Source organism: Oculina patagonica, chromosome 7 (genome assembly GCF_052425735.1).
Source record: "Oculina patagonica isolate OP01 chromosome 7, crgOcupat, whole genome shotgun sequence".
Classification (NCBI taxonomy): Eukaryota; Metazoa; Cnidaria; class Anthozoa; order Scleractinia; family Oculinidae; genus Oculina; species Oculina patagonica.
In genome coordinates, this window is record NC_135764.1 from 7,320,423 (window position 1) to 7,343,596 (window position 23,174).

Genomic DNA, 23,174 nt, shown 5'->3' on the forward strand with positions numbered 1-23,174 from the left:
TCCTATGTGGTCCCCGAGCCGTATTATAGCCATTTTATGGGTTTCAGTCAAACCTGTTCCACTAAAGCTCATAAAATTGCCATAAATTAAATCGCTTCAGGGACCAAGAAACACACACCTGAAGTAAAGTAAGCCGATTTTTATTACAATCTCTTAATATTCACAGATTACAGAAACAGTCGTCCCTCCATACAAATCTTTTTATTTCGAAGGTAACGCAACAGTACCGATGTTCATATTTCAAGATTGGGTTACTTGACATTCAACAAAAAACCAAATTCGATTAACTCAAAAAAAAAAACTTAACTTTAAAAAAAATTTAACTTAACTTAAAAAAAAGTTTCAAAATATGAAAACGGAAGATACAAGAACACAACAAAAGATTGTTAACGAGTGATTTACACCTTTTGTGAGTGTTCTTTTAACATCAAACTCTCTCTGTCTGCTTTCTCGACTTGCACGTATCCTTCTATTGCCCGCCACTCGATCAAATGTGCGTGATATATTACTCAGCCGTCTGTCCCGGTGTACTCTTTGTCATATTTGTTAGGTTATGTCGCCGGGTTTTCCAATTCATGACCCTTCTTTAGGCCAAAATTCATTATATTTATATATTCATTATTTTTTTAACTAAATGGTTAAATTCTACAGCTCGTATAGTACAGTTTTCGATCTATAAGATTTGGTAAAAACTATCTCTGTATGACTCCTATTTAAAACTACGTTTTCGTGTCTGGTATGTATTATTCTAATCCAAGAAATAAGCAAGTCTTTGAAACATACCCATATATTGCTCTGCAATTATATAACCCCCCCCCCCCCCGCCATTTCTTGAATATTTATAGCCTGCGAACAACCACCTACCCTCACTCCCCGCTCCAAAAAAAAAATCGTGAAAGTAGCGTCGCCCCTTTCCCGATTTTTTTTCTGTTTCACTCGTTTTTCCACTTAGTCAGCTAAAGTTTTTTCTTTGCGAAAACAACTGTTTTTGGCTGAGTTTGACTGTTAAACACTAAATAGTCTAAGGGTTATTGTTTTGGTTTAATTTTACTGTTATCCGTTTCTGTCACTGAATCTCCCTGTAAAGGAACTTATGAATGCCGATCTCTTAGAATCAGACATTTTTGAAAATTGGCGGTAAGAGGGGAAACTTCGATTTCTTTCATATTTTAATGTTAGCAAGGGTATAACTTAAATTACTATATAGTTTTCTCGATGGAATATCCTTCTATTTTAAAGAAAAATGCAAATAACACTGCACGAAAAAATGGATTTACAACCATAGCAAAATCGTAGCAAATATGAAGTAAATACCATATTTGAACGACACTGCTCATATTTGCTCAGATACAAATATCATGATTGCATTATATTTGCACACAAGGCAAAGATGGTAAATACCGCATTTACTCAATGTTTTCATACCGGTAGCAAATGTAAAGACAAATTGTACATTTGCGACAGCTTTTCTGTTGTAGTAAAGGTGAGGTAAATAGTTAAATTTGCTAGACGAGAAGTTAGATTTACACGTGTAGCAAATATGTTGCAAAATATCACATTTGCTTAGCTTTGATCATAATTGCACGCAAGTCAAACTTTGTGTTTACTGTAATATTGCAAGTAAAGCAAAGATCTAGTAAATATCGTCTTCGCTCCGCATTTACATTGATAGCAAATTCTTACAAAAGTGATGTTTACTTCGCTTTGATGATATTTGGACATGAAATAAATTTGATGTTTGCACACATTTACTATAGCGTGACAAATACGAACAAAATTCAATTTTACTTTCGCAGTAAATAGCAGGCAAATATATAAATTTGCCTCATGAAAGGAAGGATTTGCACTGATGGAAATACCATATTTGCTTTCGTTTGGTTATGTTTGCTATATAGTCAAATGCCATATTTGGCCAGTATTTGCAAGAAAAGAAGGGAGGGCAAAATAGTAAATTTGCCTAGTCTTTACATGCTCTTTACAAAAACAAGTGCCAGTGAACATTCACTGATCATGAAAGCCTTTGTTTGAACAAGCATTTAAAACGTTGTGCCAAACAAGCAAATTTCCCCTCTCCCCAATTACTTGTATAATGAAAAATGAAAATGGAAAACAGAGGAGGAATAAAATAAACAAAATGCATGCACACATTTCAAGCTCTATGTAATTATTAATTTTATTTCAACATTGTCTCATGGCACCATGGAATCAAAAGAAATATTATAAATATCTTGAAGTAGAAGTAAAAGAAAAAAAAAACAGCTAAGCACTTTAAAACAGTCTTAAAAAGGGCATATAAAATGCTTTCTATTTCTTTACCGGTCATCACTAACTTAAAATCAATGACTATTCTCACATGGTAAGCAGCTTTTTTAAACAGTAAGCATGAGAATGCCTACCATACTTAATGTTCTTGATTGACTGTTCGTAACTGTTAAATGAATAAAATATTATACTTGTACATGTAAGTATCTTTAAATCTTGTCAGAAGGCAAACAGCTAAACATTTTAAAGCAATAAGTATAAAACTACCCCAAACATCTACATAAGAAATACCGGTATTATAATCATGATCAGTAAACTGTTTTAGTGCATGTATGTGAACATTTGGTTAACATGAATCAGCCATTGTCACAGACAGTTCAATACACATTTGAAAGATCAATGACAGCATGAAGAGCCTAACTTACAGTAGCTTGTTCACAAATATGAGGTTTTGCATAAAAAAGACAACTAAACATTAAAAAAAGAAAGCATTCAATCAAGTTTATGCAGCTTTCAGGAAAACATTACTGTAATAATCACCACTCAATAGTTGAAATTTCCATTTCAAACAAATTAAAGTTCTCAAAAAGTTTAAAACAAAATAGTATGAGATTTTAGTTTTTTTTTTTTCCTTTAAGCTTTAGAAATGTAGTGATACACCCCATTATTAAACAAAAGGAGGGCAGAAGGTGCCAGTTATGCTAGGGCAAAGGAATGCCATCAGGTGCAAAGGAGCTCAAGATTACATATGATGCCTTTTGTCTTTCAGGAAATGGTGTGCATACATGTAACCTGCATTAAAGCAGGACTGCGCCAGTGAAGTGTGCTGGTGCTAAAGACTTTCTTTTTTTGGCCTGGGCTTTCACAGCCATCTCTGTTTCCACTCTCCTCTTCTGTCTCTAAGACAACATGAAGTCCACAGCCATGAATTTTTGGTAGTGATCTTTTTCCTTTACTGTTAGGATGTGGACTGCTCTAAAGCTTTTAATCTGCCTCTTTTTCTGTGTATGAAAAATAAAGAAAAAAATTATTTATCATTGATATCACTTAAATTGAGTCACAAATTGGCAATAAAATGTGTGCTTAAAAGAATAGTTATAACAAAGTAAACACCACTACCATAATGATTCGATTTAGCGCCCTCCTTCCAATAAGCGCCCCCTTCCGAATAAGCGCCCCCTTCGAATGTGTCTTTGTCAATAAGCGCCCCCATTCTAATGAGCGCCCCTATAGTAGATAATTGCCCCTAAGAAGTCATCAACGTAGAATCGATAAACGCAAGAACATTTACCGTACCGTACAGGTACATGTATATATTTACTGCTAAAATGAACAATTTTTTTTTAAAAGTAGCTGAACTTTCAACAATTTGCTACTGTTACAGTTTCTGTTATTGTTAGTTATCTTAATATTTATTAAAGTTTTGTTTTAAACATTTGGCTGTTTCTCGAAAAATTAAATAAGTGCCCTGTCTTTGAATAAGCGCCCTCCCGTGAGGTGCCAAAAGTAAATAAGCGCCCCGGGCACAAAATCGAATGAAGGACCATAGTCAGCCACAACTTTGTTTTTGTTTACATATGGGAGTTTCGGAATTACATGTACATTTATATTATGCAACGCTACAGTTGTAGCAGCTAGAATTTGAACAGCTACAATGTGTTTTTTTTTTAAATAATGTAACCAAAATACATGTACATGCACACAGTATTGTATGTAATCTTCTTGTTCTTCTTGTGCTTTCATGTAAGAACCTTCTGCCTACATCCATAGCTAAATAGACTCTGAATATTAAAATTAAATTATGTATTCACATACACTACATGTACTTGCATTTAATAATACAAAATTCTAGAAAACTGTTGAATGGTAAAAAAAAAAAAAAAAAAAAAAACATTTACCATATTAAGACGGCTTCGGACCCTTTGCTCCTTTGAGAGATTTTGACTGCATTTCTTGAGTTAATGACACTTTGCCTCTACTTTGTATGAAAATTGTCACCCATGATAGCAGCTACAAAATAATAATAATCCAAAAATATTCAGTACTATACAAAAGATGTACATGTATGAGTGTTTGTAATAAACTATTCCAAACAAAAATTGGAAGGAGAAAGACTTAGGAAGAAGGTTACGGAGTACATGTACAGTTTTACACGTACAATCTGCAATTTTTTTGCACAACATTTATGTCAAAAATTAAATAGCAGGTGAGGGTTATCTCAAAGACATCTGTGGTTGGAGTTCTCAAGAGCTTACTCAATGTTCACAAAACTTTTAGGATGTCACCAAGTAAACACCACAAACTGTTGTTTCAGATTTCAAATTTATCACTGTGTTCAGCAATCATGCATACTCAACAAAGGCAATTAAAATTATACTGGTTAAATTAAAATTTTTAAACCAAACAATTAGACTATGTACTGCAACTACATTTTTGAATACTTCAAACCAAACAATTGATAATGTAAATTATTTTGTGAGTAAGAAGAAAGAATGAGGGTTTACCTGTTACATGGTGCCAACTGGAATTTCCTTCGTCGGTTCTTTGTACACCAGCTGAAATTTGCTGGTTAAAAATCTTGTTTTCAGATTCCTTGAATCTAGCAGAATAAACATATTAACTGTTTAAGTATATTGATTTGTGTACCTGCCCAGACAAAAAAGCAATAGTCTTTGTATTGCAAAAGGAATACCGGTAAATGAGCTTTCAGGATTATTTATTTATTTTCTCTCCTCTGAAAAGCGTCAGTATTCAATTTGTGGTTCCAGCAAATACCCTCCCCTCTAAGGGATTCTTGATATGACCCCCCTCCCATAACCTATGTTGCAGCCAAATTAAACCCTGGTACAGTCCATCTGCGAAACGCAGCCAAAAAGCTTGCTCCGATATCCCCCAGGTTTGCAAGGATCTGTGTACCGTATTCACTTCTGATTGGCTAGTTTTATATTACTTTCAAACATGCTTTTTCATTGGACAAAATCAAACTCAAAACTGGTCACGCAAGACTTTCTAAGCGAAATATAAATTTATTTCGAAAGACGGGATGAAAACAGTTCAACGTACTCGCCTAAATCAAGAGTCTGAGATGGACAACTTTTTTTATACAGTAGACAGTATTAAAAGACGTTATTGTAAGGCTCTGCATTTGAATAAAAAAAATAAGTACAGGCCTTAAAATATTTTGAGTTAATTCTATTTCATCTTCTGACTGAGGTGACAAACAGGTAGCTCAGTTTTGATTTCTGAAGGATGGTACATTAATTTTGCACATGAAAATAACCAAAAAACAAAGATAAAACTGTCAAGGGAGTAGGCATAGATCCCTGCTAGCTTTCAGACAGTCTTTCAAAGATGGTGCTAAACACTTGAAAAAGTAGGCTTCTTTGCAAAGTAATAGATCCAGTGGCCGATTCCCTCTATGACGCACACCTGCAGGGAATCACAGTAGATGTATCCATCGTTGCTATAAAGTCTTGCACGTGTTTCGATGAATACAGGTACCATGATTCCCTGCATGAGTGTGCCATAAGGGAAATTGGGCATGGTCATGATTGCTGTTCATTATATTTGTGTTAGCAGGCCTGGTTTGGGTGAGAAACTCTCCATTCATTGCATTAGCAGGTAGGTTGTTATTATTGATAAAAATGCCCAGTAGATTGTTTAAACTATATTTGTTATGTATTTTCTAATGCACCATCCTTCAGTATTTAATTCTTAACTGTTTGTCATCTTGGTCTAAAGATGAAATATAATTATATTGAAATATTACACCGAAGATACATCTTTATCTACATTTGCTATACTGATAAGCTATATAAAGCGAAAAGCAAACAAGGTTTCTGCTTCATAATACCTGACTTTTGCAATCACGTGTCTGAATGATTACAGACCTACAGTCTAAACTCAAGTTTATATTTACCAGGATAAATTACAACCAATTAGCAAAGTTAAAAGCTCTATTTCAGAGGAATATTAGAATTGGTAGGTAAATTGATTCTCGCTGCCTTACTTACAATTTTATGCCTCGATAACAGCTTATACCAGCCTGTCAGTGAAAGATGGGCTCTTGTTCGTGGATGCTCTGCTGTGGCGGTTGGTCTGTTCGCGCTGAAATTAGAGATCGCGAAGCGTACTTGTCGGATTACCGTTTTCATCCCTCAAGTTCAAAGTCCCGTTTACTCTTCTATTGCCTGTTTGGTTTGATGTTTTTCTAGCCATAATTTTAAGGATGAACTAGCAAAAAGCAACGAACTGCTGGATAAACTGGCGCTCCGATCGAAGTTTGAATGGGTTAATACTCACCACGTGACAGCCATTGACATTTTCATTGGCTTAAACAGCATAATGACGTTGCAATACGGTAGAACCTGGTGACGAACTGGTACATCTCGTGTTCTATAAGTGAAGTAGTCAACTATCGTGAAGCCGTACCACTGACACGATTTTTGCCGGGAAGACCACAGGGATCCCAGGCAAACTGTGTATGACCTGTGCACATTTACATTTTTATAGAGAATGTATGGAATTTACCGAATGGTTTGTAGAATTGCGTAAAATGGTGCAAAACATTAACAAATTTGTGCTGAATAAATGTTAAGTTTCCTACCTTTTATGTAGTGTCGTTCTTTTGGCTCGAAATGGCGAATTTGAGTCGATTGAAGGGTATTTTGCTTTCGCTGTTTACTATATCTAATTATATGGAAAGGGTGGAAACTCCAACAGCTCCAAAGTAGAACACTTCCAGCGCCGAGCCGATTTTCGACCTGATAATCCCATCGCACAGCTTTCAAACTAAGCACCAGAAAAGAGGAAGGCTTGACGAATCTTCTCGTATCATTTGATCGAAAATTTATCCAAACGGTCCGGAACAAGCCCTCAAACGAAAACGGGTATCCAAAAATTTTAAGCCGTCCGAATGCGTAGCACCAATTTGTGGTGCCGAAGGGAAACGCTATTCCCCAACCTCTTTGTGATTGGATACAATTGAACAATGGCCGTTCAAGATTTTGTTTCGTGGATAGGGAGGCAAAGGCAAAACCAATACTCAATAGTATAGGGAGTGACGTCAATTGTGCGACACAACCTTAGGACCCTCGCGCAAAATATGGCAATTATGACGGCGATGCCGAAAGCGACGCATTAACATTTAAATATGCGTCGTTGTAACTTGTCAGTGTGGCGAAGTAATTATGAAATATTCATACTGACTTAAGAAACGAGTAAGTACCTACATCTAGTCGGTATGAGTTCATTTTTAAAGCTAGCTAGCTTCAAATAAAAGTCAGCGTTAATTTTTCAACGAAAAAAATATTTTACAGCCCTAAAAAATATCAGGCTTTAGTCATCTCACCTAGTTGTTTTACAGAGATTGCAAAACAATACACCCACATGTGAAACTCTCGTGCAAAACCGTTGTTATGATTTGCTATTCTTTTGTTAAGGTCCAGCTGTATGGGAAAACCCCGCGAAGTTCCATCACGACTTTCGTAGCGCAGAAAATGTAGGCGATCGCGAGTTTGCGGAAAAGTGGGATTTTTTCGCGACATACGAATATGGCAAGGTACTCGTGTTTGAGTTCCTTTATTTTTCTTTCTGTTTTTGATGTTTTAAACATTTATGGCTGCAATCACCGAAATAGTCCTCATTTTCTAGGTTCGAAACCTTAACTTCTGAACAATCTGAAATCCTACACGTAGCCGAAGCTGGGCACAATATTCTTGTAACTGGAGAGGGAGGAACAGGGAAATCTTTTGTGGTGAAGGCTATCAACAGTTGACTGCTAAAGCAAGGGAAAAAGGTTTTCATTGTTTGTGGGAGCGGTTTTTCGGAAAGAGTGTATTTGGAAGTAAATAAACAGACGTCAATGGCGCACTCCTTTTACTTCGACGCATACAAGTTACAGCGACGCATATTTAAATGATACTGCATCGCTTCCGGCATCGCCATCGTAATTGCCATTTGCGTGAGGGTCCTAAGGTTGTGTCGCACAATTGATATCACTCCCTATACTATTGAGTATTGGTTTTGCCTTTGCCTCCCTATCCACGAGAAAAAATCTCTAACGACCATTGTTCAATTGTATCCAATCACAAAGAGGTTGGGGAATAGCGTTTCCCTTCGGCACCACAAATTGGTGCTACGCATTCGGACGGCTTAAAATTTTTGGATGCCCGTTTTCGTTTGAGGGCTTGTTCCGGACCGTTTGGATAAATTTTCGATCAAATGATACGAGAAGATTCGTCAAGCCTTCCTCTTTTCTGGTGCTTAGTTTGAAAGCTGTGCGATGGGATTATCAGGTCGAAAATCGGCTCGGCGCTGGAAGTGTTCTACTTTGGAGCTGTTGGAGTTTCCACCCTTTCCATATAATTAGATGTATAGTAAACAGCGAAAGCAAAATACCCTTCAATCGACTCAAATTCGCCATTTCGAGCCAAAAGAACGACACTACACAAAAGGTAGGAAACTTAACACTTTCTTCAGCACAAATTTGTTAATGTTTTGCACCATTTTACGCAATTTTACAAACCATGCGGTAAATTCCATACATTCTCTATAAAAATGTAAATGTGCACAGTCCATACACAAACAGTTTGTCTGGGCCCCCTGTGGGAAGACTTGGGAGGCAGGAATTTTTAACTCAAATAATTATTTCGGCATCCAGCGAAACAAATCAGAATAAACGTGAATCTTTTTGGAGAAAGAATACACCCGATGAAAGGGCGAGGATGTAAGACGAAAGAAGAAAACGAAAAGAGAGGCTAGGACTTCGAAAAAAGAAGAAAAGAAAAACACTTGATGGCGATCAAGCGACGACCACGGAAGATTTGACAGAAAAAATCGGATGATTGCTCTATCTTGTGAGAAAGTACGCAAAATGGCTAACTTAACATCGTCATGAACAGGCAAGTGTTATAGAAATCATCGAAATGTTTCTTATGACGCCTTTTTGTACAATCTCTTCAGATTTGCCCACCGGTTGCAAAGGTTGACAACAATTGGCTAATGATTGACTGACCACTGGCTATTTCAGGGCCGTACCTAAGATTTGTGAGCAAATTCCGCTTAACTCCGCTGAGGGGACAAACTCCAATATAGCTTAAAAAATAGCCCAGCCAAATCATACACTGTTAGAAATTTAGTTCCCCCCCCCCTCCCCTTCCTAGTGCCTCCCCTCTAGGTACAGCCCTGTATTTTGAAAAAAAAAATCGGCCTACAGTCAAAACCAGCTTAAGCTTATGGGCCTGTTTACATGAAGGGTGGGTGCCCAGGCTAACATCGATACCTGGTTATTTAACTGAGCTACACTTCATGCATTTCTTAAAATACATTGAAGTGTTTACATGATAAGTGGGAAACCTGCCTTGCCAAGGCACTTGGTCTACTCGCCCGGGGCACCCTTCTAGGTGGGATATTGTTTTGCCATGCAAACGGTTATGCACGGGCTATCCTGGCTTTCCAAGAAAAGTCTTCACACACTTTCTTAAATTAAATTTGAAGTTAATGGCATAAAATGTATAAATATTGGACCCAAACAGTGCTTTTAAATTTTGATCAAATTAGATCAAATTAGTTTTATTTGCTAAGTGGAAATAATTTCTTTGAGCAACAGCTTTTTTCATTGGAAAAATTATTCTTATCCACAAAACAACAAATTTAATTTCAATTTGGTGACTTAAGACTGTCGAATTACGATAAGATTCCCCTAAAAAGGGAGGCTGTAAATTTCTGAGAGCTTGTACATCAAAGTAAAAACAGGTTTGAAGATGGCCTTAATCTTCATTAAAAAGTCATTTTTTACATCAATCATTTGGAGCTACAGCTGTACATGGTTTTCTCATGCATGTGACTGGGCACATTTCAATTACCCTGTCTCAACTTGGGTAAAAGGGCTGTGAATTCTGCATGTTAAGGCATCTATGTTCATCCCTTCTTAGCCCGGGCATCCTCGCTCCATGTAAACAGGCCACAAGACTTAATGCAGGAGTCAATTTAACCCCCACCCCCCTCTCTCACCCAATGACAAGGTGGGGATTTGTTAGAACCTGAAAACTTTTTGTTAAATAGTTTGGCTTTTGAGGCATCTCCCCCCCCCCCCCCCCCTCCCCCTGAGAATTTCCAATGGCTATGGATATTTTCTTGAACTGCACAATTTAAGGACGTTCATGCTAATTGTTTATGCAAATCCTTACTGCGCACGTAATTCATGTCACATGCCATGTGACACATTTCGGACACAAGTAACTCATTATCTGACTGCAGTGAAATTTTCAAAAAATTATATATATGTGGAGTGGAAAATTTTGGCACGAACTTGAACGTCCTTAAGATCTCAGGCTAGGGAAGCCCCATATGGTGGGAGCATTTGAGGACTTTTGTAGGCAGACAGCTTCCCCTTGGACTGGGGAATTTGTTGATAATTGTGGACAAGATTGTAGCCCGTAAAGAAGCTCCTTGAATTGGCTTTGTGAAAGTAAAATATATATAGGTTAGCAAAACTAACTCACCATATTTCTCTTAATGTCATCAGTGTCATGGGGCCTGATTGCATGAGCCGGGCTGGCTCAGTTTGCTGAGATGCCTTTCAGCCTGGTTTTAGCACGAATGATCAGAGCACAAATGATCTTGATCACGTATTTCTGGCAATTTGGTGGTTAATTTTTTGCACTTATGTGGATGGGTTACTTTACCTCTACATCCTATTTAGAAGGAGGAGCATTGATTTTTTTGTCGGATATTGTGCTCGGAAGAGAAATTTTATGCTGGCCCTTTAGTCAGGCTGGCCCAGTGAATGAGATTACATGGAAAATTTTCAGCCCGGCTAGCCGGAATCCCCGCATCGCAATACCGGGATCTCGGCTAACCGTGCTGGCCCGGTTGTCATGTAATTGCAAAGTTGATTTTTGTTGCTTTTAACAGGCGTGCCGAGATCTCGGCAAACCGATTCAGCCCGGCTGACCAGGCCAGCCCGGCTCATGTAATCCCAATCCCATAGTCTTTAAGTGAGAAATTTAATGCTGGCCCGTTTAGCCGGGCTAACCCAGTGAATGCGATTACATGGAAAATTTTCAGCCCGGCTAGCCGGAATCCCGGCATTGCGATACCGGGATCTCGGCTAACCGGGCTGGCCCGGTTTTTATGTAATCACAAAGTTGATTTTTGTTGCTCTTAACAGGCGTGCCGAGATCTCGGCAAACCGATTCAGCCCAGCTGACCAGGCTAGCCCGGCTCTTGTAATCCCAATCCCATAGTCTGGTCCGTTTAGTCGGACTGGCCCAGTGAACGCGATAACATGGAAAATTTTCAGCCTGGCTAGCCAGGATCACGATACGGGGATCTCGACTAACTGGGCTGGCCCGGTTGTCATGTAATCGCGAAGTTGATTTTTGTTGCGTTGAACAGACGTGCCGAGATCTTGGCAAACCGAGCCAGCCCCGCTAACCGGGCCAGTCTGGCTCATGTAATCAGGCCCATAGTCTTTTAGTGAGGCAAGGCAATGATAAGAATCCAATTTCTTTTTCTTTAATTTTTGAATACTGTTCAAATATGTTGATTTTAATATATGGTTCATTAGACAAAATCCATTACCAGATAACATGCCAAATAAGGTTATCATTACCAGTCCTTTGCATTTTTGGCTAGGTTTTCAAAATGAACAGAAATCTTTTCAGTTGTTTTTGTATTTGTCTAGCAGTTCATGCTTGACATTAAATAAACAAGAGATCTAAAAAACTTTAACTTGATATCAAGTGTCTTATTGCTATTTTATTTAGCCTTGGATTTTATTCATCTTTTCAGTCTGTGGTTCATTAGACACAATCCATTACCAGATATAGAAAACATGCCAAATAAGGTTATCATTACCATGGACAGTCCTTTGCATTTTGGCCATGTTTTCAAAATTGACATAAATATTTTTAGTTGTTTTGTGTATTTTGTCAAGTCCTGCAGGCTTCCTATAAAATAAACAAAAGACCTGAAAAACTTGATATGTTAATTGTTTAATTGCTTTTTTATTCAGCCTTGGCAAAAGATGAGTCACACTTGGTGAAGGAAAATGAGCAGGCACAAAGTATCCAGCTCAGCCATAATAAAGATGCTGGGGTTTCTGCTGACAAATCGCTGACGGATCTAAACAGAAGACACCTCAGTCATGTCAAAGATCCCAGGAGTTCTAATGACCAACCACTGCTACTGGGATGTGGGGTCTTTGGCCAATGCTACAATATGTTTTATAGCCAGGCATGTTAGTTGCTGTTAAACAATTCAACAAATATCTGTCGTCAAAGTTTTGAAAGTCACTAAAGAAGCATCACTCTTAAAACAGTTAGACAACCCCTGTTTCACCCCTGGTTACATCAGTAAACAATGACTCCTTTTTTCACAGGTTAATGATACAACCGAATCCCAGCAGATAAAATTTCATTCTCTTAGTGGATGCTTTGATAAATTAAGACAATTTCAATAAATTCCATTAAAGGAAAGACCAGTCATCTTTGTTACATACAGTTGAACCCCAGTAACTCGAACTCTGAAGGGAAACGAAAAACAGTTCGAGTTAGCGGGGTTTTCGAATTAACCGAGTAAAAATGACTGAAAAGTGGGTTCAAGGGAAATAGAAGCTAGTTCGAGTTAGCGGGGTTGTTTGAGTTATCCGAGTTCGAGTTACCGGGCTTCTACTGTAGTTTCCACTATTGGGTTTTCAAAATGTGGTCATTTTTAGTAAGCCCACTGTCAAGATGTGGTCGTCTTTAGTCAGTCAGTGAAAACTACAGTAGAACCCCGGTAACTCGAACTCGGATAACTCGAACAACCCCGCTAACTTGAACTAGCTTCTATTTCCCTTGGATGCACTTTTCAGTCATTTTTACTCGGTTAATTCGAAAACCCTGCTAACTCGAACTGTTTTTCATTTCCCTTCAGAGTTCGAGTTACCGGGGTTCAACTGTATATAACAATGTAAATACCAATCATGATTGACAATAAATAAGCAAGCAATTATTTTATTATTTTCTTGAAACCCTTTTTGTTATAGACATAACCTTCACATAGAAAAAAAAACAGTTGAGGATTTACTGATGTAACCATGTTTTTTAGCCCAAAGGTGACAAACGAAGAATTTATTATTTTTTCTTGAAATGATTATTGAACAATTTGAATGTTATTGTTGGTATTCAGCTTTCCACTTTCTTCATGAGTATCATAAATGACTGTAATGGAAACTTTTTGAAATCCCTTACTCAACTTTCAAGCAGTGGTTACTTTATAGAGGTGAAATATAAAATGAGCTGACTGTTGGGCCTTTGTCCAGCAGTTTTTTGTTGTCCTGTTTGAATTTAGGCAGAGGCACCTGGCATTATCAGGAACAGATCTTTTTGCGTTCGACGAAGGAGAACGCATTCCTAATTTCAAGTGGTGTCCTGTACACATACTGGGTGTCCTGCGTATACCAGGGGGAATTTTGGAGCTAGCATAAATGCCTCGCTTTCAAGTTATCGACGCCCATTTAATGGGCATACACACTTGGACTTACCGCACATGACATCACACTTATCAACGCTTATAACTTGCCCACAAGTCAGTCCGATAAGACCCAAAAAAACAAGGGAGAGTAGGGCGGTGGGGATAGCCGGGTGGTGGGGAGAGACACCCAACGATCAATTTTCTGTCTAAATAGTGAAAATGGCAGTAAACAGACAACCATCGAAGCTCCTGTCGATGGCCACCCATGAGACAAAAAAAGTATTCAAAACTATAACTGCCTGCTTACAGAAGTGATTTTCAAAAACTAAGATTTCAAAAACCCGTATGGTTATACCATTGCAGCCATAACTAGAGATGCATGACCACCCCTTATAGGGTTCGCTTGGAGAGCTTCCACTGTAGTAGTAGTAGTATTCCTCCGCAAGTGGGATATGTGCCAGAACATAAGAGATTTAGGTCGTCATGTTTTCATGGTAGGGAGATTATGATTTCAAGCCTATAGCTAGGCGGATCCTTGTTGATGGTCGAAGTCTGATCTACACGTGAAAAATCATTGAAAATTTTATAGTAAGCTTGGGGAATAGCCTGCGAATATTGCCGCCACTCATCGCTCCCGCTACTTCGCTTTTCGCATGTGAAAACACGAAACATTGAAACAGACTGTTCTTGCAAAGAGAGCAAATATTAAGAAGAATTAAAGTGAACCATGGGCTCCTGAGTGAACTGAATTTAAACATTTGCCTCGGTAGCAAAAATTTGATTAATTCACAAATTTGCTCCCTGGCAAATGTGAGTGTAATTGAGGCAAAATAATTGCTTTGACACATGCGCACATCTATAACAAATGTACACGTTTGCTTGTATGGCAAATCCGAGAAAATTGACCGTAAAGATACTTATTTGTATCTCGCGCAAATGTGATGTAAACCTAGTACAAACAATTTATTTTGCACAGTGTTTACTTGAATTTGCATTAAGTACTAAACGTGTAATTTATACACAGAAGGCAAATGTTTAACAAATGAATATGAAAGTTAAAAATTTGCCTTGAGAGCAAAAGTGAGGTAAACAAGGAGCAAATGTCATCTTTGCGTCACATTTGCACAAAAATTCATCAGATACAAACATTTGTGTTTACATGGACTTTACAACTTGAGCAAATTTAGTGCAAAGATAGATGCCCAAATTTGCATCATATTTGCTCAACTTTCAAACTTGAGTAAATCCATTTTTTCGTCCAGTGTAAGGAAAATCCGTTAAAATCGCCATTTGAGGCATGAGCTATAGGATAAGTGGAGTTTTTTTCTAAATTAAAAGCCAATATCTTACCACTAAAGTCTTTTTTTTACTACGCTGTTTACTACTTTGGTTGTTCGATCACAATACATGGGTAACCAGGCTTTTATTCAACCGAGAAGACCTGGATGCTAAACTAATTTGCATTTGGTGTTACGGCGAATAATAAAGACACTGGGTAGGAAAAACTTTTACTGTTGCTAGGAGATTTTGTTTTTTGGCCAATCACTAAACTGAACAAACAATGGGTATTGTTTTTTTAATTTCGAATTGAGCGCGTAAGATCAACGAGCACTCTCAATCCCCTAGTGAGGTATAAAAAGGCGACAAACTTGAGCCTTTCCCCACATGGACGAAGAAAGGTTTGGCAACCGGAAATGAATTTTGGTTTGTTTAAGAGGTGTTCGCAACTCAACGGTGGAAAAAATGTAAATTTCGGATAGTTTTGTGGTCGTTGTCGTTATTTTTGAAGGCTTTCGCTGTGGAGTAAGCTGGAGGTTGTCTTAAATTGCCTAAACAAGCAACGAGTGACTTTTTACCGGTGCAGCATGAACGGGAAAACACAGGCGTTGAACTCTATGCGTGTGTTTGTCTGTGTGTTGTCACAACTTACAAATATGAATATTCAAATCTATTCAGTAATTGTTGTTGTGAATATTTAAGTGTCATGGTCAGAAAAAATCAAAGAAATCAAAGAAATTTTGGCCACAGTCCAAAAACTCATACTTTGTCAATTTGTAGGCCTAGGTAAGTAACTGAAAGATATGAAGTTAGTTTTTCGAAATATTCAATTTTACGGCAGAAAACCACAAATAACGGTAATCGTACCGGAAGCTCAAATTTCACTTCTCGACAATCCGAAATTTCACGCTCTTCAGCTTCTTGCTACCCAGACGTTTCAACCGCTGTAAATCTTTCCTTACCTTAGTTGCATAGATTGACTCTTCCTTTATTGAAATATAGTTAGTATTTTTATCTCTGATTATTTCTGAGCCAACTGAGCCTCGATTAAGTAGACACATTTTTCTCATTTAGGAAAAAGGCTAAAATAATCCAATTTCAGTGAGGAAAAAAGCTGACCGGTAGTGCTTCAAATCTTCTGATATTTTAGCCAAAGAGAGTCCAGTCGTTGAATTTTAGGTTTATGGTTTCAAAAGTGTAGGATCTAGTAGCAGTTTTTAACAAAGGTCGATCAAAGGTCGACAAAATTACAATTCCGCAGCTTTGAAAAGAACAACTGAAACACGTGACACGAAACACGCAATAGAGTAATTTGTATATTTTTTGGGCAAAGACAACACGGTAAAATTAGCTTTGAAGTTTTATACGTTTGAGACTTTAGAAAAATAGTATTTATCCTAAAGATTGCCTACAATAGAAGAAATACCAAAAATAACAGCACTTGAACTCTCCCTGATGTTCGTCACGCACGAGCGACTTGGAGCGGCGAATGACAAAAATATTTTCCATTGATTCAAAGTAAGCCATATTCTGAAAAAAGAAAAATCTATTTTCTTTAAACTTTGCCCACAAATCTGTCTTAACTAAAAAACGAAACAGCTTTCATATTTGCAAGTATCGTAAGATATATGTTTCAATATTTTATTCATTTAGACCACAACCGGCCTATTTTTAGCAATGGCGACAAGTGAAAATCGAGTCACCGCTTCAAAAATTTATGCTCTAACTTTAGAAATTGACTTAACTCTCCTGGAATAAATTGGACCTTTATCTGTATAAAGCACACAATTTTTGATTCGTTTAAAAGAAACTATTAATACGAAATATTTTTGATTTGAAGTCTACTTGGCCATTGACGCGAACGGCTCAAAAAAATTGCACATTTTCAACGGATCACTGCGCAAAAGTCCAACTACTTCCGCATTACATTTGTTTCCATACCAACTAAGAAGAAGTCAAAGAGTAAATGGAAAAATATGTTGTGGTTTAAGCGCGCTTTTAGTGCAACCAGGCGGCAACTTGGCTTATGTTGCGAACATGTTTTGTTTACATTGCAACAGCGGGCAGTTGCTCACGCGAAACCAATTTAGCATAAACAACACAATATTTCGTAAACATTGTAACCTTACAAAACTTTTATATCCGCGCACACAATAAAACATCATTTAAAACTCGAAAACCTTAGCAGCTAGCGAGTCAGCAAAAAAAATACTGTCGCCTACCTGCAAGCCGGTGAGACAACAAAATTCATTGTCAGGTCCGCCATGGCCATGTTATTGGATTCCACATTTCTTTCTGGTTTTCGTCAACCATAGTATCCGCAGAAAGTTTCAAACGGCAAACATAACACACATAACATAACATTGAACATACCACATGATTGTGATAACTTAAACAAATGAAAGAAAGTTGCGGGCAACACATCCCAAGAAATCAAGCGATCACAACAGATCGGCTTGAACAGTTGATTGAAAGTTGCGTCACGCAATCTAACCTGAATCCAACTGCCTTATGGGCGAACTGAATAATTATTGTCCAAGAATCGGACTGTCCAAAATATGGGCTGTAAATATTTTTGACCGACGTATTTGTTTGATTTCTTGTTTTCGACCACTTCCTGTACATCTACATCTGGATGCTTCCAAATTTGAAATTTTAGGCTCGCTTTTCAAATACAAAAAACCCGCTTTTTCAAAATAATAAATTGTTCTAGTAAACGATAAAGGTAAGTAAGAAAGAAATAAAAAGTGGAACAAAAATAAGTCTTTACAAACCACGCCGCCACGCACTTGTCATTCATACTTTGTTGTTGTTCTCGCGAAGCATTATCAACTTACAAAACAAATGGAGGAGTTGCGCTTTTTGTTTCACACTTCAAAGTATAGAGGAAGTTGCGGCAATCGAAGGGGATAACCGAGCTCGTTCGTCTTGGAGACTGCAATGATCTTATAGCAAACCATTTAATTTCGTGGCATTTCTGTTAGAGCACGAACTAGTTTTTGCAAGAGCAGGTGTATTTGGATTGTCTTCATCAAAGAAAGGCGAAATTATATAAGTCCTAAGCATCGCCATTCTAGTTTTTCATAGGAAATATTCAAAACAGCACGGGCCTTTCTAATATCCCACTCACCGTGGTGATAAAAAAGCCATTAGAAGCAGAGATGTGCTAAATGTGCACATGGCCGACAAGATCAGGTTTGTAAACGTATCTCACATTACGGTAGTATAAGCTTATAGATTTCCTTTAATGGCTGAGTGGAAATTTTTTCTAGGCAAAAATGTCTTGTTCACTTTTTCGTTGGCTATATTTTTAGTGTGGCCAGAAAATGTGCAGGGTTTTTCTATCCTTCTGATAATTTCCACCCTACTTCTTTCTCCGTAAGAAGGAATAGATGATGAGGTCAATTGAGCTCTATTACACCCCCTCCCCCCCCCCCCCCCCTTTACGAACCCGCCCAACCGGGGAATGAAAAAACCCGTCCGCGAATAGGACTGTTTGAGTTTTCTTTCAGCTAAATACGTTTTCAGCTTAATACGTAAGCTTCGTTTCTAATAAACATACCAAAATGGTGCACACGAGGACATATACATCTGTTAAAAATATTTAGAGCCGATATTTTGGACAGTCCGATTCTTGGACAATAATTATTCAGTTCGCCCATAAGGCAGTTGGATTCAGGTTAGATTGCGTGACGCAACTTTCAATCAACTGTTCAAGCCGATCTGTTGTGATCGATTGATTTCTTGGGATGTGTTGCCCGCAACTTTCTTTCATTTGTTTCAGTTATCACAATCATGTGGTATGTTCAATGTTATGTTATGTGTGTTATGTTTACCGTTTGAATCTTTCTGCGGATACTATGGTTGACGAAAACCAGAAAGAAATGTGGAATCCAATAACATGGCCATGGCGGACCTGACAATGAACTTTGTTGTCTCACCGGCTTGCAGGTAGGCGACAGTATTTTTTTGCTGACTCGCTAGCTGCTAAGGTTTTCGAGTTTTAAATGATGTTTTATTGTGTGAGCGGATATAAAAGTTTTGTAAGGTTACAATGTTTACGAAATATTGTGTTGTTTATGCTAAATTGGTTTCGCGTGAGCAACTGCCCGCTGTTGCAATGTAAACAAAACATGTTCGCAACATAAGCCAAGTTGCCGCCTGGTTGCACTAAAAGCTCGCTTAAACCACAACATATTTTTCCATTTCCATACTCTTTGACTTCTTTTTAGTTTGTATGGAAACAAATGTAATGCGGAAGTAGTTGGACTTTTGCGCAATGACCCGTTGAAAATGTGCAATTTTTTTGAGCCGTTCGCGTCAGATGGCCAAGTACACTTCAAATCAAAAATATTCCGTATTGTTTGTTTCTTTTTAACGAACCAAAATTGCGTGCTTTATACAGATAAAGGTCCAATTTATTCCAGGAGAGTTAAGACAATTCCTAAAATTGGAGCATAAATTTTCGAAGCGGTGACTCGACGTTTTTTCCTATTTTCAGTTGTCGCCATTGCTAAAAATAGGCCGGTCGTGGTCCAATTGAATGTAATTCTTAAAAAAATATTTCTTGCGATATTTGCAAATATGAAAGCTGTTTCGTTTTTTAGTTAAGACAGATTGATGGGCAAAGTTTAAAGAAAATAGATTTTTCTTATTTCAGAATATGACTTACTTTGAATCAATGGAAAATATTTTTGTCATTCGCCGCTCCAAGTCGCTCGTGCGTGACGAACATCAGGGAGAGTTCAAGTGCTGTTATTTTTGGTATTTCTTCTATTGTAGGCAATCTTTAGGATAAATACTATTTTTCTAAAGTCTCAAACGTATAAAACTTCAAAGCTAATTTTACCGTGTTGTCTTTGCCCAAAAAATATACAAATTACTCTATTGCGTGTTTCGTGTCACGTGTTTCAGTTGTTCTTTTCAAAGCCGCGGAATTGTAATTTTGTCGACCTTTGATCGACCTTTGTTAAAAACTGCTACTAGATCCTACACTTTTGAAACCATAAACCTAAAATTCAACGACTGGACTCTCTTTGGCTAAAATATCAGAAGATTTGAAGCACTACCGGTCAGCTTTTTTCCTCACTGAAATTGGATTATTTTAGCCTTTTTCCTAAATGAGAAAAATGTGTCTACTTAATCGAGGCTCAGCTGGCTCAGAAATAATCAGAGATAAAAATACTAACTATATTTCAATAAAGGAAGAGTCAATCTATGCAACTAAGGTAAGGAAAGGTTTACAGCGGTTGAAACGTCTGGGTAGCAAGAAGCTGAAGAGCGTGAAATTTCGGATTGTCGAGAAGTGAAATTTGAGTTCCGGTACGATTACCGTTATTCGTGGTTTTCTGCCGTAAATTTGAATATTTCGAAAAACTAACTTCATATCTTTCAGTTACATACCTAGGCCCTCAAACTGACAAAGTATGAGTTTTTGGCTGTGGCCAAAATTTCTTTGATTTTTTCTGACCATGACACTTAAGCTTCGAAAAATCGGCTTTTACGACTGAGTTTTTGAAATAAAATAAATAAGAAAAATTTCCGCTTAGGGTGAGTTAGTTTTTATGCAGGTTTTTTGACGAATTTTAGCTTGTGAGAGCGCTTCTTTGTTTAATGTTTTCGACTCGTATATATAATACAATTATTTACATGCGGCGTGCAAATTATTATTGTCGGAGAATCCACTACTGTTTCTTGAATGTAGCCGATAAAACTAAATATTTCTCTCAACATTAGAACGTCAGATTATGACAGTAAAATAAAGAAAAGTAGTAAGAGCGGGCGAGCCCGTATTATTTCAATTTACTTCAAAGGTGATGTTAATAGTTCTTAACTCCAATTCATAGTCGCAAAATTCAACCATTTAATTAAGAAAGACTCCAACGACTTCGGGTAAACCCATGTTCACCTCATCCCACTCCCTGTGTGAATGAATGGTTTCCTTTGTATAACCCCCAGGTGGGCCACCTTTACATTCCTTATAAGGAAAATGGCCACCTTTGGATCTTACGAGCTTCACACGAAAGAAGGGATTATCTTCCTACCCATGGTATTATACACATAGTCCCAAATGCGAATTAGCTTAGTGGTCCACATGTAGCAATAACTACCCCCAAAGGCATGAAATGGTGCTTTTTTTCGGGGAGTGGCCAGGGGCACTCCAAATGCAAATTAGTTTAGCATCCAGGTCTTCTCGGTTGAATAAAAGCCTGTTTACCCATGTGTTGTGATCGAACATCGAAAGAAGTAAACAGAGTAGTAAACAAAAGACTTTAGTGGTAAGATATTGCCTTTTAATTTAGACAAACTCCACTTATCCTATAGCTCATGTCGCAACTTGCAACTTTCAATTCAAATTTGCCTGAGCAAGTTGCCAAGTTCCGGTTTTCATTTTTCCCGTATGAAACATAATAATTCCACCTCTGTCTCAAAGAAGGATGAAATAATTGTCCTAATGTCGACTTCTTATCAACAGACTGCGATAAATAAGCGACAGGCTTAGTTGAAATCGCCAAACTTGGAATTGCGCTTAAAAATTCAAATTTGCTCCGTTACGGCGCTCAACACGAAATTAAAAAACAATACCCATTGTCTGTTCAGTTTAGTGATTGGCCAAAAAACAAAATCTCCTAGCAACAGTAAAAGTTTTTCCTACCCAGTGTTTTTATTATTCGCCGTAACACCAAATGCAAATTAGTTTAGCATCCGGGTCTTCTCGGTTGAATAAAAGCCTGGTTACCCATGTATTGTGATCGAACAACCAAAGTAGTAAACAGCGTAGTAAAGAAAAGACTTTAGTGGTAAGATATTGGCTTTTAATTTAGAAAAAAAACTCCACTTATCCTATAGCTCATGCTTACGTTTGTAATTTTGAAACGTAATTCCTAACTTAGCAATGAAACTAAGCCTGTCGCTTATTTCTCGCATTCTGTTGACGAACAGTCGAATACGGGGCAATTATTTTCTGTTTCTTTGAAACAAAGGTGGTACAATCTCGTTTTATACAGCAAAATGAAAACAGGAACTTGGCAACTTGCTCAGGCAAATTTGAATTGAAAGTTCCAAGTTGCGACGAGCAAACTGTCAATCAATATTGGAACATTGCGCCGCAACATTGCAAAGTTCCCATCAAAAGAACATCCGGTTTGACTGTAAAACACGCAAATCTTTTTTACAATCTCTAAAGATCTGCTGAAATGATTTTGAGAAATATTGCGTTGTTCTTTGTAGACAAAATAATTTAATTTCGAAGGCAAACAATTCACTGCCGTAAAAGTACTTGGTAAATAAAATTAATTTTCACCATGTGCGAAACCTTTAAATCGTTTAAACCTCTGGTGGTTGAATATAAGAAGAATGGTGTATAGATCCCTGTAAAAATTTTCTTGAGCAAACGATTAAGAGCGACGCGAGAGCTTTTCGAATTCGGTTAAAAATGCAAATATTTGACCTTCAGCGGTCAACTTTGAAGTTACGGGTCAGACATGAATTTCAATCCGTGCACATGTCTTAACCCATTTTAGGTCAAAATAAGCACACACAAAAACATTATGAAATGTTCTAACTGTAGTGTCGAGCGGTCGAACGTGCGTGCGTGGATTCTCTAGAGAGTGTGTGAGCCAATCGCGAGTATGTTATTGTTGTCCTTAGATATAAGGCTCTCGATTATATATTGAAAGTGTAGTGTGATCTAGTGTGTGAAATGGCTCTGTAACGGACGAGCACATTAAATTTACTGTTTGTTTTCCATCGAGTTTCTGGTGATTCTACATTGGCGACGAACGTATTAATGGCCAAAGCCCATCTTATATGAACGAATTTTTAGTGCCAAACTCTGAAATAAATGAAAGAAATAGTGTTGGTCTGTCCTTGGCCTCCCCCCTTTCAAAAGAAAAATGGGGGCGATTTGGAGATTTGTTTTAAAATTTTTTTTTTTTTTTTTTTTTTTTTTTTTTTTTTTTTTTTTTTGGGTTTTTTTTTTTTTTTTTTTTCCCTTTTTTTTTTTTTTTTTGACGAGGAAAATTTGGAAATTTCGTCGAGGATTTCGATGAGTATTTGTCTCAGTGATGCCGGGAGGCGAGACAGAAACGGCAAGCGGCGGTTCAAGCACTTCGGGAAGCGCGGGAAGCACTTCGCGATCGGTCGTTTTAGATGTCGGTTGTTTGGAGTCGATT

At 37.6% G+C, this 23,174-nt stretch overlaps 1 long non-coding RNA gene across 1 annotated transcript; it reads right to left on the reverse strand.

The window, feature by feature from the left end:
* Positions 1–2,197: 2,197 nt before the first annotated feature.
* Positions 2,198–6,547, reverse strand: LOC144661435 (uncharacterized). Its single transcript, XR_013572274.1, has 4 exons — positions 6,276–6,547; positions 4,767–4,861; positions 4,161–4,272; positions 2,198–3,263 (listed from the first exon to the last, which is right to left on the reverse strand). It is a non-coding gene; the product is annotated as an uncharacterized LOC144661435 (long non-coding RNA).
* Positions 6,548–23,174: the final 16,627 nt, after the last annotated feature.